The sequence below is a fragment of the Pseudophryne corroboree genome, unplaced genomic scaffold, assembly GCF_028390025.1.
Source record: "Pseudophryne corroboree isolate aPseCor3 unplaced genomic scaffold, aPseCor3.hap2 scaffold_2399, whole genome shotgun sequence".
NCBI lineage: Eukaryota > Metazoa > Chordata > Amphibia > Anura > Myobatrachidae > Pseudophryne > Pseudophryne corroboree.
The window spans coordinates 21,266-37,363 of NW_026969055.1; the positions used below are offsets into that span (position 1 = coordinate 21,266).

Consider the following 16,098-nt stretch of genomic DNA (forward strand, 5'->3'; position numbering starts at 1 on the left):
ATTATTTATTTTTGAGGAAAAAGTGAAGCTGTTTACTGTGTTCTTTGCATTACCAAGTCCAGCAAGAAATGTGCTGGTACTATCCAGAGCTGTCAGTATGGATTATCATGCTATATTGCAGAAAATCAATTTGATGCAACTGCTTTACCAACAGTATGTTAATCTTTTCCATTGCTGTTTTGTTGGCTGACTGAAGGAAGATATGCAGTACATTTGAACCAAAGCAGATGTGTGCTGACAACTTAAATGCACAATCATGTTTGTGTTTTTTCTTTCTTTCTTCCATCCTTTGTAATATCATATTAAATATTAAGGTAGCAGTTTATAATCAATGACTAATGACATAAGAAAAGGAAAAAAAAACAGTATACAAAGATGCTCCAGGTGAGGCTTGAACTCACAACCTCGGCATCGCTCAACAGATACTGTCTTATAAGTACCGCGCGCTGACCAATTACGCCACTAGAGCACTTTGCAGCAATAATTGGTTATGCTAGATGTGGATTTTATTCAATACAATCAGTACAGTCATAAGAATTGAAAAAGAAAATCATTTTTGGTGATAAATGATGAGCAACAACGGAACATGCATGCCAGATGGCACTTGAATAAGCTGTCCACGGTGATAGAAAAGGTTTAAAAAACAACAACAACAACAATGTTATCATAATTAATGTCATATTTTAGCTCTGTGGTCATTTTTTACAAGCTAAACACTGCAAGACTGTTTTACAGTTGAAGCAAGGATAAAATATCAACTCTAGTGATGAGACACTTGCTGTAATGACTTCCACCCCATATGGGACTTGGACCCCCTGGCTTAGGAGGGCAGTGACTTATTCATTATGCCAGTGGTGCTTACTGATGTTCTTATTTAAGACTGTTAGGTTTTTAATAGTCAATTATTTATTTTTGAGGAAAAAGTGAAGCTGTTTACTGTGTTCTTTGCATTACCAAGTCCAGCAAGAAATGTGCTGGTACTATCCAGAGCTGTCAGTATGGATTATCATGCTATATTGCAGAAAATCTATTTGATGCAACTGCTTTACCTACAGTATGTTAATCTTTTCCATTGCTGTTTTGTTGGCTGACTGAAGGAAGATATGCAGTGCATTTGAACCAAAGCAGATGTGTGCTGACAACTTAAATGCACAATCATGTTTGTGTTTTTTCTTTCTTTCTTCCATCCTTTGTAATATCATATTAAACACTAAGGTAGCAGTTTATAATCAATGACTAATGACATAAGAAAAGGAAAAAAAACAGTATACAAAGATGCTCCAGGTGAGGCTTGAACTCACAAACTCGGCATCGCTCAACAGATACTGTCTTATAAGTACCGCGTGCTGACCAATTGCGCCACTGGAGCACTTTGCAGCATTAGTTGGTTATGCTAGATGTGGATTTTATTCAATACAATCAGTACAGTCATAAGAATTGAAAAAGAAAATCATTTTTGGTGATAAATGATGAGCAACAAAGGAACATGCATGCCAGATGGCACTTGAATAAGCTGTCCACGGTGATAGAAAAGGTTTAAAAAAACAACAACAACAATGTTATCATAATTAATGTCATATTTTAGCTTCTGTGGTCATTTTTTACAAGCTAAACACTGCAAGACTGTTTTACAGTTGAAGCAAGGATAAAATATCAACTTTAGTGATGAAAAACTTGCTGTAATGATTTCCAACTCAGACAGGACTTAAACCCACAACCACTGGCTTAGGAGAACAGTGCCTTACCCATTATGCCAGTGGTGCTTACTGATGCTCTTATTTAAGATTGTTAGGTTTTTAATAGTCAATTGTTTATTTTTGAGGAAAAAGTGAAGCTGTTTACTGTGTTCTTTGCATTACCAAGTCCAGCAAGAAATGTGCTGGTACTATCCAGAGCTGTCAGTATGGATTATCATGCTATATTGCAGAAAATCAATTTGATGCAACTGCTTTACCAACAGTATGTTAATCTTTTCCATTGCTGTTTTGTTGGCTGACTGAAGGAAGATATGCAGTACATTTGAACCAAAGCAGATGTGTGCTGACAACTTAAATGCACAATCATGTTTGTGTTTTTTCTTTCTTTCTTCCATCCTTTGTAATATCATATTAAATATTAAGGTAGCAGTTTATAATCAATGACTAATGACATAAGAAAAGGAAAAAAACATTATATAAAGATTCTTCAGGTGAGGCTTGAACTCACAACCTCGGCATTGCTCAACAAATACTGTCCTATAAGTACCATGCACTGATCAATTGCGCCACTGGAGCACTTTGTAGCATTGATTGGTTATGCTAGATGTGGATTTTATTCAATACAATCAGTACAGTCATAAGAATTGAAACTGCTTTACCAACAGTATGTTCATCTTTTCCATTGCTGTTTTGTTGGCTGACTGAAGGAAGATATGCAGTGCATTTGAAACAAAGCAGATGTGTGCTGACAACTTAAATGCACAATCATGTTTGTGTTTTTTCTTTCTTTCTTCCATCCTTTGTAATATCATATTAAATATTAAGGTAGCAGTTTATAATCAATGACTAATGACATAAGAAAAGGAAAAAAAAACAGTATGCTCCAGGTGAGGCTTGAACTCACAACCTCGGCATTGCTCAACAGATTCTGTTTTATAAGAACCGCGCGCTGACCAATTGCGCCACTGGAGTACTTTGCAGCATTAATTGGTTATGCTAGATGTGGATTTTATTCAATACAATCAGTACAGTCATAAGAATTGAAAAATAAAATCATTTTTGGTGATGAATGATGAGCAACAAAGGAACATGCATGCCAGATGGCACTTGAGTAAGCTGTCCACGGTGATAGAAAAGGTTTAAAAAATAACAACAACAATGTTATCATAATTAATGTCATATTTTAGCTTCTGTGGTCATTTTTTACAAGCTAAACACTGCAAGACTGTTTTACAGTTGAAGCAAGGATAAAATATCAACTCTAGTGATGAGACACTTGCTGTAATGACTTCCAACTGAGACGGGACTTAAATTCACAACCACTGGCTTTGGAGAACAGTGCCTTATCCATTATGCCAGTGGTGCTTACTGATGTCCTTATTTAAGACTGATAGGTTTTTAATAGTCAATTATTTATTTTTGAAAAAAAGTGAAGCTGTTTACTGTGTTCTTTGCATTACCAAGTCCAGCAAGAAATGTGCTGGTACTATCCAGAGCTGTCAGTATGGATTATCATGCTATATTGCAGAAAATCAATTTGATGCAACAGCTTTACCAACAGTATGTTAATCTTTTCCATTGCTGTTTTGTTGGCTGACTGAAGGAAGATATGCAGTGCATTTGAACCAAAGCAGATGTGTGCTGACAACTTAAATGCACAATCATGTTTGTGTTTTTTCTTTCTTTCTTCCATCCTTTGTAATATCATATCAAATATTACGGTAGCAGTTTATAATCAATGACTAATGACATAAGAAAAGGAAAAAAAAACAGTATACAAAGATGCTCCAGGTGAGGCTTGAACTTACAACCTCTGCATTGCTCAACAGATACTGTCTTATAAGTACCGTGCACTGACAAATTGCACCACTGGAGCACTTTGCAGCATTAATTGGTTATGCTAGATGTGGATTTTATTCAATACAATAAGTACAGTCATAAGAATTGAAAAAGAAAATCATTTTTGGTGATGAATGATGAGCAACAAAGGAACATGCATGCCAGATGGCACTTGAATAAGCTGTCCACGGTGATAGAAAAGGTTTAAAAAACAACAACAACAACAATGTTATCATAATTAATGTCATATTTTAGCTCTGTGGTCATTTTTTACAAGCTAAACACTGCAAGACTGTTTTACAGTTGAAGCAAGGATAAAATATCAACTCTAGTGATGAGACACTTGCTGTAATGACTTCCACCCCATATGGGACTTGGACCCCCTGGCTTAGGAGGGCAGTGACTTATTCATTATGCCAGTGGTACTTACTGATGTTCTTATTTAAGACTGTTAGGTTTTTAATAGTCAATTATTTATTTTTGAGGAAAAAGTGAAGCTGTTTACTGTGTTCTTTGCATTACCAAGTCCAGCAAGAAATGTGCTGGTACTATCCAGAGCTGTCAGTATGGATTATCATGCTATATTGCAGAAAATCTATTTGATGCAACTGCTTTACCTACAGTATGTTAATCTTTTCCATTGCTGTTTTGTTGGCTGACTGAAGGAAGATATGCAGTGCATTTGAACCAAAGCAGATGTGTGCTGACAACTTAAATGCACAATCATGTTTGTGTTTTTTCTTTCTTTCTTCCATCCTTTGTAATATCATATTAAATATTAAGGTAGCACTTTATAATCAATGACTAATAACATAAGAAAAGGAAAAAAAAAACATTATACAAAGATGCTCCAGGTGAGGCTTGAACTCACAACCTCGGCATCGCTCAACAGATACTGTCTTATAAGTACCGCGCGCTGACCAATTGCACCACTGGAGCACTTTGCAGCATTAGTTGGTTATGCTAGATGTGGATTTTATTCAATACAATCAGTACAGTCATAAGAATTGAAAAAGAAAATCATTTTTGGTGATAAATGATGAGCAACAAAGGAACATGCATGCCAGATGGCACTTGAATAAGCTGTCCACGGTGATAGAAAAGGTTTAAAAAACAACAACAACAACAACAATGTTATCATAATTAATGTCATATTTTAGCTTCTGTGGTCATTTTTTACAAGCTAAACACTGCAAGACTGTTTTACAGTTGAAGCAAGGATAAAATATCAACTCTAGTGATTAAACACTTGCTGTAATGACTTCCAACTCAGACGGGACTTAAACCCACAACCACTGGCTTAGGAGAACAGTGCCTTACCCATTATGCCAGTGGTGCTTACTGATGTTCTTTTTTAAGACTGTTAGAATTCTAATAGTCAATTAAATATTTTTGAAAAAAAGTGAAGCTGTTTACTGTGTTCTTTCCATTACCAAGTCCAGCAAGAAATGTGCTGGTACTATCCAGAGCTGTCAGTATGGATTATCATGCTATATTGCAGAAAATCAATTTGATGCAACTGCTTTACCAACAGTATGTTAATCTTTTCCATTGCTGTTTTGTTGGCTGGCTGAAGGAAGATATGCAGTGCATTTGAACCAAAGCAGATGTGTGCTGACAATTTAAATGCACAATCATGTTTGTGTTTTTCTTTCTTTATTCCATCCTTTGTAATATCATATTAAATATTAAGGTAGCAGTTTATAATCAATGACTAATGACATAAGAAAAGGAAAAAAAACATTATATAAAGATTCTTCAGATGAGGCTTGAACTCACAACCTCGGCATTGCTCAACAAATACTGTCCTATAAGTACCGTGCGCTGATCAATTGCGCCACTGGAGCACTTTGCAGCATTGATTGGTTATGCTAGATGTGGATTTTATTCAATACAATCAGTACAGTCATAAGAATTGAAACTGCTTTACCAACAGTATGTTCATCTTTTCCATTGCTGTTTTGTTGGCTGACTGAAGGAAGATATGCAGTGCATTTGAAACAAAGCAGATGTGTGCTGACAACTTAAATGCACAATCATGTTTGTGTTTTTTCTTTCTTTCTTCCATCCTTTGTAATATCATATTAAATATTAAGGTAGCAGTTTATAATCAATGACTAATGACATAAGAAAAGGAAAAAAAGCAGTATACAAAGAAGCTCCAGGTGAGGCTTGAACTTACAACCTCGGCATTGCTCAACAGATACTGTTTTATAAGTACCGCGCACTGACCAATTGCGCCAGTGGAGCACTTTGCATCATTGATTGGTTATGCTAGATGTGGATTTTATTCAATACAATCAGTACAGTCATAAGAATTGAAAAAGAAAATCATTTTTGGTGATGAATGATGAGCAACAAAGGAACATGCATGCCAGATGGCACTTGAATAAGCTGTCCACGGTGATAAAAAAGGTTTAAAAAATAACAACAACAATGTTATCATAATTAATGTCATATTTTAGCTTCTGTGGTCATTTTTTACATACTAAACACTGCAAGACTGTTTTACAGTTGAAGCAAGGATAAAATATCAACTCTAGTGATGAGACACTTGCTGTAATTACTTCCACCCCATATGGGACTTGGACCCCCTGGCTTAGGAGGGCATTGACTTATCCATTATGCCAGTGGTGCTTACTGATGTTCTTATTTAAGACTGTTAGGTTTTTAATAGTCAATTATTTATTTTTAATGAAAAAGTGAAGCTGTTTACTGTGTTATTTGCATTACCAAGTCCAGCAAGAAATGTGCTGGTACTATCCAGAGCTGTCAGTATGGATTATCATGCTATATTGCTGAAAATCAATTTGATGCAACTGCTTTACCAACAGTATGTTAATCTTTTCCATTGCTGTTTTGTTGGCTGACTGAAGGAAGATATGCAGTGCATTTGAACCAAAGCAGATGTGTGCTGACAACTAAAATGCACAATCATGTTTGTGTTTTTTCTTTCTTTCTTCCATCCTTTGTAATATCATATTAAATATTAAGGTAGCAGTTTATAATCAATGACTAATGACATAAGAAAAGGAAAAAAAAACAGTATGCTCCAGGTGAGGCTTGAACTCACAACCTCGGCATTGCTCAACAGATTCTGTTTTATAAGAACCGCGCGCTGACCAATTGCGCCACTGGAGCACTTTGCAGCATTAATTGGTTATGCTAGATGTGGATTTTATTCAATACAATCAGTACAGTCATAAGAATTGAAAAATAAAATCATTTTTGGTGATGAATGATGAGCAACAAAGGAACATGCATGCCAGATGGCACTTGAGTAAGCTGTCCACGGTGATAGAAAAGGTTTAAAAAATAACAACAACAATGTTATCATAATTAATGTCATATTTTAGCTTCTGTGGTCATTTTTTACAAGCTAAACACTGCAAGACTGTTTTACAGTTGAAGCAAGGATAAAATATCAACTCTAGTGATGAGACACTTGCTGTAATGACTTCCAACTCAGACGGGACTTAAACCCACAACCACTGGCTTAGGAGAACAGTGCCTTATCCATTATGCCAGTGGTGCTTACTGATGTCCTTATTTAAGACTGATAGGTTTTTAATAGTCAATTATTTATTTTTGAAAAAAAGTGAAGCTGTTTACTGTGTTCTTTGCATTACCAAGTCCAGCAAGAAATGTGCTGGTACTATCCAGAGCTGTCAGTATGGATTATCATGCTATATTGCAGAAAATCAATTTGATGCAACTGCTTTACCAACAGTATGTTAATCTTTTCCATTGCTGTTTTGTTGGCTGACTGAAGGAAGATATGCAGTGCATTTGAACCAAAGCAGATGTGTGCTGACAACTTAAATGCACAATCATGTTTGTGTTTTTTCTTTCTTTCTTCCATCCTTTGTAATATCATATTAAATATTAAGGTAGCAGTTTATAATCAATTACTAATGACATAAGAAAAGGAAAAAAAAAACAGTATACAAAGATGCTCCAGGTGAGGCTTGAACTCACAACCTCGGCATTGCTCAACAGATACTGTCTTATAAGTACCACGCGCTGACCAATTGCGCCACTGGAGCACTTTGCTGGATTAATTGGTTATGCTAGATGTGGATTTTATTCAATACAATCAGTACAGTCATAAGAATTGAAAAAGAAAATCATTTTTGGTGATAAATGAGGAGCAACAAAGGAACATGCATGCCAGATGGCACTTGAATAAGCTGTCCACGGTGATAGAAAAGGTTTAAAAAACAACAACAACAATGTTATCATAATTAATGTCATATTTTAGCTTCTGTGGTCATTTTTTACAAGCTGAACACTGCAAGACTATTTTACAGTTGAAGCAAGGATAAAATATCAACTCTAGTGATGAGGCACTAGCTGTAATGACTTCCAACTCAGACAGGACTTAAACCCACAACCACTGGCTTAGGAGAACAGTGCCTTACCCATTATGCCAGTGGCGCTTACTGATGTTCATATTTAAGACTGTTAAGTTTTTAATAGTCAATTATTTATTTTTGAGGAAAAAGTGAAGCTGGTTACTGTGTTCTTTGCATTACCAAGTCCAGCAAGAAATGTGCTGGTACTATCCAGAGCTGTCAGTATGGATTATCATGCTATATTGCAGAAAATCAATTTGATGCAACTGCTTTACCAACAGTATGTTAATCTTTTCCATTGCTGTTTTGTTGGCTGACTGAAGGAAGATATGCAGTGCATTTGAACCAAAGTAGATGTGTGCTGACAACTTAAATGCACAATCATGTTTGTGTTTTTTCTTTCTTTCTTCCATCCTTTGTAATATCATATTAAATACAAAGGTAGCAGTTTATAATCAATGACTAATGACATAAGAAAAGGAAAAAAAAACAGTATACAAAGATGCTCTAGGTGAGGCTTGAACTCACAACCTCAGCATCGCTCAACAGATACTGTCTTATAAGTACCGCGTGCTGACCAATTGCGCCACTGGAGCACTTTGCAGCATTAATTGGTTATGCTAGATGTGGATTTTATTCAATACAATCAGTACAGTCATAAGAATTGAAAAAGAAAATCATTTTTGGTGATGAATGATGAGCAACAAAGGAACATGCATGCCAGATGGCACTTGAATAAGCTGTCCACGGTAATAGAAAAGGTTTAAAAAACAACAAAAACAATGTTATCATAATTAATGTCATATTTTAGCTTCTGTGGTAATTTTTTACAAGCTAAACACTGCAAGACTGTTTTACAGTTGAAGCAAGGATAAAATATCAACTCTAGTGATGAGACACTTGCTGTAATGACTTCCACCCCATATGGGATTTGGACCCCGTGGCTTAGGAGGGCAGTGACTTATCCATTATGCCAGTGGTGCTTACTGATGTTCTTATTTAAGACTGATATTTTTTTAATAGTCAATTATTTATTTTTGATGAAAAAGTGAAGCTGTTTACTGTGTTCTTTGCATTACCAAGTCCAGCATGAAATGTGCTGGTACTATCCAGAGCTGTCAGTATGGATTATCATGCTATATTGCAGAAAATCAATTTAATGCAACTGCTTTACCAACAGTATGTTAATCTTTTCCATTGCTGTTTTGTTGGCTGACTGAAGGAAGACATGCAGTGCATTTGAACCAAAGCAGATGTGTGCTGACAACTTAAATGCACAATCATGTTTGTGTTTGTTTTTTCTTTCTTTCTTCCATCCTTTGTAATATCATATTAAATACTAAGGTAGCAGTTTATAATCAATGAATAATGACATAAGAAAAGGAAAAAAAAAACAGTATACAAAGATGCTCCAGGTGAGGCTTTAACTCACAACCTCGGCATCGCTCCACAGATACTGTCTTATAAGTACCGCGCGCTGACCAATTGCGCCACTGGAGCACTTTGCAGCAATAATTGGTTATGCTAGATGTGGATTTTATTCAATACAATCAGTACAGTCATAAGAATTGAAAAAGAAAATCATTTTTGGTGATAAATGATGAGCAACAAAGGAACATGCATGCCAGATGGCACTTGAATAAGCTGTCCACGGTGATAGAAAAGGTTTAAAAAACAACAACAACAATGTTATCATAATTAATGTCATATTTTAGCTCTGTGGTCATTTTTTACAAGCTAAACACTGCAAGACTGTTTTACAGTTGAAGCAAGGATAAAATATCAACTCTAGTGATGAGACACTTGCTGTAATGACTTCCACCCCATATGGGACTTGGACCCCCTGGCTTAGGAGGGCAGTGACTTATTCATTATGCCAGTGGTGCTTACTGATGTTCTTATTTAAGACAGTTAGGTTTTTAATAGTCAATTATTTATTTTTGAGGAAAAAGTGAAGCTGTTTACTGTGTTCTTTGCATTACCAAGTCCAGCAAGAAATGTGCTGGTACTATCCAGAGCTGTCAGTATGGATTATCATGCTATATTGCAGAAAATCTATTTGATGCAACTGCTTTACCTACAGTATGTTAATCTTTTCCATTGCTGTTTTGTTGGCTGACTGAAGGAAGATATGCAGTGCATTTGAACCAAAGCAGATGTGTGCTGACAACTTAAATGCACAATCATGTTTGTGTTTTTTCTTTCTTTCTTCCATCCTTTGTAATATCATATTAAATATTAAGGTAGCAGTTTATAATCAATGACTAATGACATAAGAAAAGGAAAAAAAAAACATTATACAAAGATGCTCCAGGTGAGGCTTGAACTCACAACCTCGGCATCGCTCAACAGATACTGTCTTATAAGTACCGCGCGCTGACCAATTGCACCACTGGTGCACTTTGCAGCATTAGTTGGTTATGCTAGATGTGGATTTTATTCAATACAATCAGTACAGTCATAAGAATTGAAAAAGAAAATCATTTTTGGTGATAAATGATGAGCAACAAAGGAACATGCATGCCAGATGGCACTTGAATAAGCTGTCCACGGTGATAGAAAAGGTTTAAAAAACAACAACAACAACAACAATGTTATCATAATTAATGTCATATTTTAGCTTCTGTGGTCATTTTTTACAAGCTAAACACTGCAAGACTGTTTTACAGTTGAAGCAAGGATAAAATATCAACTCTAGTGATTAAACACTTGCTGTAATGACTTCCAACTCAGACGGGACTTAAACCGACAACCACTGGCTTAGGAGAACAGTGCCTTACCCATTATGCCAGTGGTGCTTACTGATGTTCTTTTTTAAGACTGTTAGAATTCTAATAGTCAATTAAATATTTTTGAAAAAAAGTGAAGCTGTTTACTGTGTTCTTTCCATTACCAAGTCCAGCAAGAAATGTGCTGGTACTATCCAGAGCTGTCAGTATGGATTATCATGCTATATTGCAGAAAATCAATTTGATGCAACTGCTTTACCAACAGTATGTTAATCTTTTCCATTGCTGTTTTGTTGGCTGGGTGAAGGAAGATATGCAGTGCATTTGAACCAAAGCAGATGTGTGCTGACAACTTAAATGCACAATCATGTTTGTGTTTTTTCTTTCTTTCTTCCATCCTTTGTAATATCATATTAAATATTAAGGTAGCAGTTTATAATCAATGACTAATGACATAAAAAAAAGGAAAAAAAAACATTAAACAAAGCTGCTCCAAGTGAGGCTTGAACTCACAACCTCGGCATTGCTCAACAGATACTGTCTTATAAGTACCGCGCACTGACCAATTGCGCCACTGGAGCACTTTGCAGCATTAATTGGTTATGCTAGATGTGGATTTTATTCAATACAATCAGTACAGTCATAAGAATTGAAAAAGAAAATCATTTTTGGTGATGAATGATGAGCAACAAAGGAACATGCATGCCAGATGGCACTTGAATAAGCTGTCCACGGTGATAGAAAAGGTTTAAAAAACAACAACAACAATGTTATCCTAATTAATGTCATATTTTAGCTTCTGTGGTCATTTTTTACAAGCTAAACACTGCAAGACTGTTTTACAGTTGAAGCAAGGATAAAATATCAACTCTAGTGATGAGACACTTGCTGTAATGACTTCCAACTCAGACGGGACTTAAACCCACAACCACTGGCTTAGGAGAACAGTGCCTTATCCATTATGCCAGTGGTGCTTACTGATGTCCTTATTTAAGACTGTTAGGTTTTTAATAGTCAATTATTTATTTTTGAAAAAAAGTGAAGCTGTTTACTGTGTTCTTTGCATTACTAAGTCCAGCAAGAAATGTGCTGGTACTATCCAGAGCTGTAAGTATGGATTATCATGCTATATTGCAGAAAATCAATTTGATGCAACTGCTTTACCAACAGTATGTTAATCTTTTCCATTGCTGTTTTGTTGGCTGACTGAAGGAAGATATGCCGTGCATTTGAACCAAAGCAGATGTGTGCTGACAACTTAAATGCACAATCATTAGAGATGAGCGGGTTCGGTTCCTCGGAATCCGAACCCGCCCGAACTTCAGCTTTTTTTACACGGATCCGAGCGACTCGGATCTTCCCGCCTTGCTCGGTTAACCCGAGCACGCCCGAACGTCATCATGACGCTGTCGGATTCTCGCGAGGCTCGGATTCTATCGCGAGACTCGGATTCTATATAAGGAGCCGCGCGTCGCCGCCATTTTCACACGTGCATTGAGATTGATAGGGAGAGGACGTGGCTGGCGTCCTCTCCATTTAGATTATAAGAGAGAGAGATTTACTGGAGCTTAGGACTAGGAGGAGTACTGTAGAAGTGTAGAGAGTGCAGAGAGTTTACTAGTGAGTGACCACCAGACAGTGCAGTTTATTTAATATATCCGTTCTCTGCCTGAAAAAAGCGATACACACAGTGACTCAGTCACATACCATATCTGTGTGCACTGCTCAGGCTCAGCCCAGTGTGCTGCATCATCTATATATATTATATATCTGTCTGACTGCTCAGCTCACACAGCTTATAATTGTGGGGGAGACTGGGGAGCACTGCAGTGCCAGTTATAGGTTATAGCAGGAGCCAGGAGTACATAATATTATATAGTGAGTGACCACCAGACAGTGCAGTTTATTTAACATATCCGTTCTCTGCCTGAAAAAAGCGATACACACAGTGACTCAGTCACATACCATATCTGTGTGCACTGCTCAGGCTCAGCCCAGTGTGCTGCATCATCTATATATATTATATATCTGTCTGACTGCTCAGCTCACACAGCTTATAATTGTGGGGGAGACTGGGGAGCACTGCAGTGCCAGTTATAGGTTATAGCAGGAGCCAGGAGTACATAATATTATATAGTGAGTGACCACCAGACAGTGCAGTTTATTTAATATATCCGTTCTCTGCCTGAAAAAAGCGATACACACAGTGACTCAGTCACATACCATATCTGTGTGCACTGCTCAGGCTCAGCCCAGTGTGCTGCATCATCTATATATATTATATATCTGTCTGACTGCTCAGCTCACACAGCTTATAATTGTGGGGGAGACTGGGGAGCACTGCAGTGCCAGTTATAGGTTATAGCAGGAGCCAGGAGTACATAATATTATATTAAAATTAAACAGTGCACACTTTTGCTGCAGGAGTGCCACTGCCAGTGTGACTGACCAGTGACCTGACCACACTGACCACCAGTATAGTTAGTAGTATACTTATATTGTGATTGCCTGAAAAAGTTAAACACTCGTCGTGTGACTTCACTTGTGTGTTGTTGTTTTTTTTATTCTATAAAAATAAAACTCATTCTGCTGACAGACAGTGTCCAGCAGGTCCGTCATTATATAATATATAATATATACCTGTCCGGCTGCAGTAGTGATATATATATATTTTTTATATCATTTATCATCCAGTCGCAGCAGACACAGTACGGTAGTTCACGGCTGTGGCTACCTCTGTGTCTGCACTCGGCAGGCAGTCCGTCCATAATTGTATACCACCTAACCGTGGTTTTTTTTTCTTCTTTATACATACATACTACTACGACATCTCTTTATCAACCAGTCTATATTAGCAGCAGACACAGTACAGTACGGTAGTTCACGGCTGTGGCTACCTCTGTGTCTGCACTCGGCAGGCAGTCCGTCCATAATTGTATACCACCTAACCGTGGTTTTTTTTTCTTTCTTCTTTATACATACATAGTTACATAGACATCTCTTTATCAACCAGTCTATATTAGCAGCAGACACAGTACAGTACGGTAGTTCACGGCTGTGGCTACCTCTGTGTCTGCACTCGGCAGGCAGTCCGTCCATAATTGTATACCACCTAACCGTGGTTTTTTTTTCTTTCTTCTTTATACATACATAGTTACATAGACATCTCTTTATCAACCAGTCTATATTAGCAGCAGACACAGTACAGTACGGTAGTTCACGGCTGTGGCTACCTCTGTGTCTGCACTCGGCAGGCAGTCCGTCCATAATTGTATACCACCTAACCGTGGTTTTTTTTTCTTTCTTCTTTATACATACATAGTTACATAGACATCTCTTTATCAACCAGTCTATATTAGCAGCAGACACAGTACAGTACGGTAGTTCACGGCTGTGGCTACCTCTGTGTCTGCACTCGGCAGGCAGTCCGTCCATAATTGTATACCACCTAACCGTGGTTTTTTTTTCTTTCTTCTTTATACATACATACTACTACGACATCTCTTTATCAACCAGTCTATATTATTAGCAGCAGACACAGTACAGTACGGTAGTTCACGGCTGTGGCTACCTCTGTGTCTGCACTCGGCAGGCAGTCCGTCCATAATTGTATACCACCTAACCGTGGTTTTTTTTTCTTTCTTCTTTATACATACATAGTTACATAGACATCTCTTTATCAACCAGTCTATATTAGCAGCAGACACAGTACAGTACGGTAGTTCACGGCTGTGGCTACCTCTGTGTCTGCACTCGGCAGGCAGTCCATAATTGTATACTAGTATCCATCTCCATTGTTTACCTGAGGTGCCTTTTAGTTGTGCCTATTAAAATATGGAGAACAAAAATGTTGAGGTTCCAAAATTAGGGAAAGATCAAGATCCACTTCCACCTCGTGCTGAAGCTGCTGCCACTAGTCATGGCCGAGATGATGAAATGCCAGCAACGTCGTCTGCCAAGGCCGATGCCCAATGTCATAGTACAGAGCATGTCAAATCCAAAACACCAAATATCAGAAAAAAAAGGACTCCAAAACCTAAAATAAAATTGTCGGAGGAGAAGCGTAAACTTGCCAATATGCCATTTACGACACGGAGTGGCAAGGAACGGCTGAGGCCCTGGCCTATGTTCATGGCTAGTGGTTCAGCTTCACATGAGGATGGAAGCACTCAGCCTCTCGCTAGAAAAATGAAAAGACTCAAGCTGGCAAAAGCAGCACAGCAAAGAACTGTGCATTCTTCGAAATCCCAAATCCACAAGGAGAGTCCAATTGTGTCGGTTGCAATGCCTGACCTTCCCAACACTGGACGTGAAGAGCATGCGCCTTCCACCATTTGCACGCCCCCTGCAAGTGCTGGAAGGAGCACCCGCAATCCAGTTCCTGATAGTCAGATTGAAGATGTCAGTGTTGAAGTACACCAGGATGAGGAGGATATGGGTGTTGCTGGCGCTGGGGAGGAAATTGACCAGGAGGATTCTGATGGTGAGGTGGTTTGTTTAAGTCAGGCACCCGGGGAGACACCTGTTGTCCGTGGGAGGAATATGGCCGTTGACATGCCAGGTGAAAATACCAAAAAAATCAGCTCTTCGGTGTGGAGGTATATCACCAGAAATGCGGACAACAGGTGTCAAGCCGTGTGTTCCCTTTGTCAAGCTGTAATAAGTAGGGGTAAGGACGTTAACCACCTCGGAACATCCTCCCTTATACGTCACCTGCAGCGCATTCATAATAAGTCAGTGACAAGTTCAAAAACTTTGGGTGACAGCGGAAGCAGTCCACTGACCAGTAAATCCCTTCCTCTTGTAACCAAGCTCACGCAAACCACCCCACCAACTCCCTCAGTGTCAATTTCCTCCTTCCCCAGGAATGCCAATAGTCCTGCAGGCCATGTCACTGGCAATTCTGACGAGTCCTCTCCTGCCTGGGATTCCTCCGATGCATCCTTGCGTGTAACGCCTACTGCTGCTGAGCTGCTGTTGTTGCTGCTGGGAGTCGATGGTCATCCCAGAGGGGAAGTCGTAAGCCCACTTGTACTACTTCCAGTAAGCAATTGACTGTTCAACAGTCCTTTGCGAGGAAGATGAAATATCACAGCAGTCATCCTGCTGCAAAGCGGATAACTGAGGCCTTGACAACTATGTTGGTGTTAGACGTGCGTCCGGTATCCGCCGTTAGTTCACAGGGAACTAGACAATTTATTGAGGCAGTGTGCCCCCGTTACCAAATACCATCTAGGTTCCACTTCTCTAGGCAGGCGATACCGAGAATGTACACGGACGTCAGAAAAAGACTCACCAGTGTCCTAAAAAATGCAGTTGTACCCAATGTCCACTTAACCACGGACATGTGGACAAGTGGAGCAGGGCAGGGTCAGGACTATATGACTGTGACAGCCCACTGGGTAGATGTATGGACTCCCGCCGCAAGAACAGCAGCGGCGGCACCAGTAGCAGCATCTCGCAAACGCCAACTCTTTC

General features: G+C 38.5%; 5 non-coding genes across 5 annotated transcripts; all 5 read right to left on the reverse strand.

Annotated features, from left to right (window-relative positions):
- Nucleotides 1–376: 376 nt before the first annotated feature.
- TRNAI-UAU (transfer RNA isoleucine (anticodon UAU)) lies at nucleotides 377–469 on the reverse strand. The gene is given in 2 exon segments: nucleotides 377–412; nucleotides 432–469. It is a non-coding gene; the product is annotated as a tRNA-Ile (tRNA).
- A 3,913-nt stretch (nucleotides 470–4,382) lies between these two features.
- TRNAI-UAU (transfer RNA isoleucine (anticodon UAU)) lies at nucleotides 4,383–4,475 on the reverse strand. Its single transcript is given in 2 exon segments — nucleotides 4,383–4,418; nucleotides 4,438–4,475. It is a non-coding gene; the product is annotated as a tRNA-Ile (tRNA).
- Nucleotides 4,476–6,584: 2,109 nt separating this feature from the next.
- On the reverse strand, nucleotides 6,585–6,677 carry TRNAI-UAU (transfer RNA isoleucine (anticodon UAU)). Its single transcript is given in 2 exon segments — nucleotides 6,585–6,620; nucleotides 6,640–6,677. It is a non-coding gene; the product is annotated as a tRNA-Ile (tRNA).
- Nucleotides 6,678–7,489: 812 nt separating this feature from the next.
- On the reverse strand, nucleotides 7,490–7,582 carry TRNAI-UAU (transfer RNA isoleucine (anticodon UAU)). The gene is given in 2 exon segments: nucleotides 7,490–7,525; nucleotides 7,545–7,582. It is a non-coding gene; the product is annotated as a tRNA-Ile (tRNA).
- A 1,716-nt stretch (nucleotides 7,583–9,298) lies between these two features.
- TRNAI-UAU (transfer RNA isoleucine (anticodon UAU)) lies at nucleotides 9,299–9,391 on the reverse strand. Its single transcript is given in 2 exon segments — nucleotides 9,299–9,334; nucleotides 9,354–9,391. It is a non-coding gene; the product is annotated as a tRNA-Ile (tRNA).
- Between the last annotated feature and the right edge of the window lie 6,707 nt (nucleotides 9,392–16,098).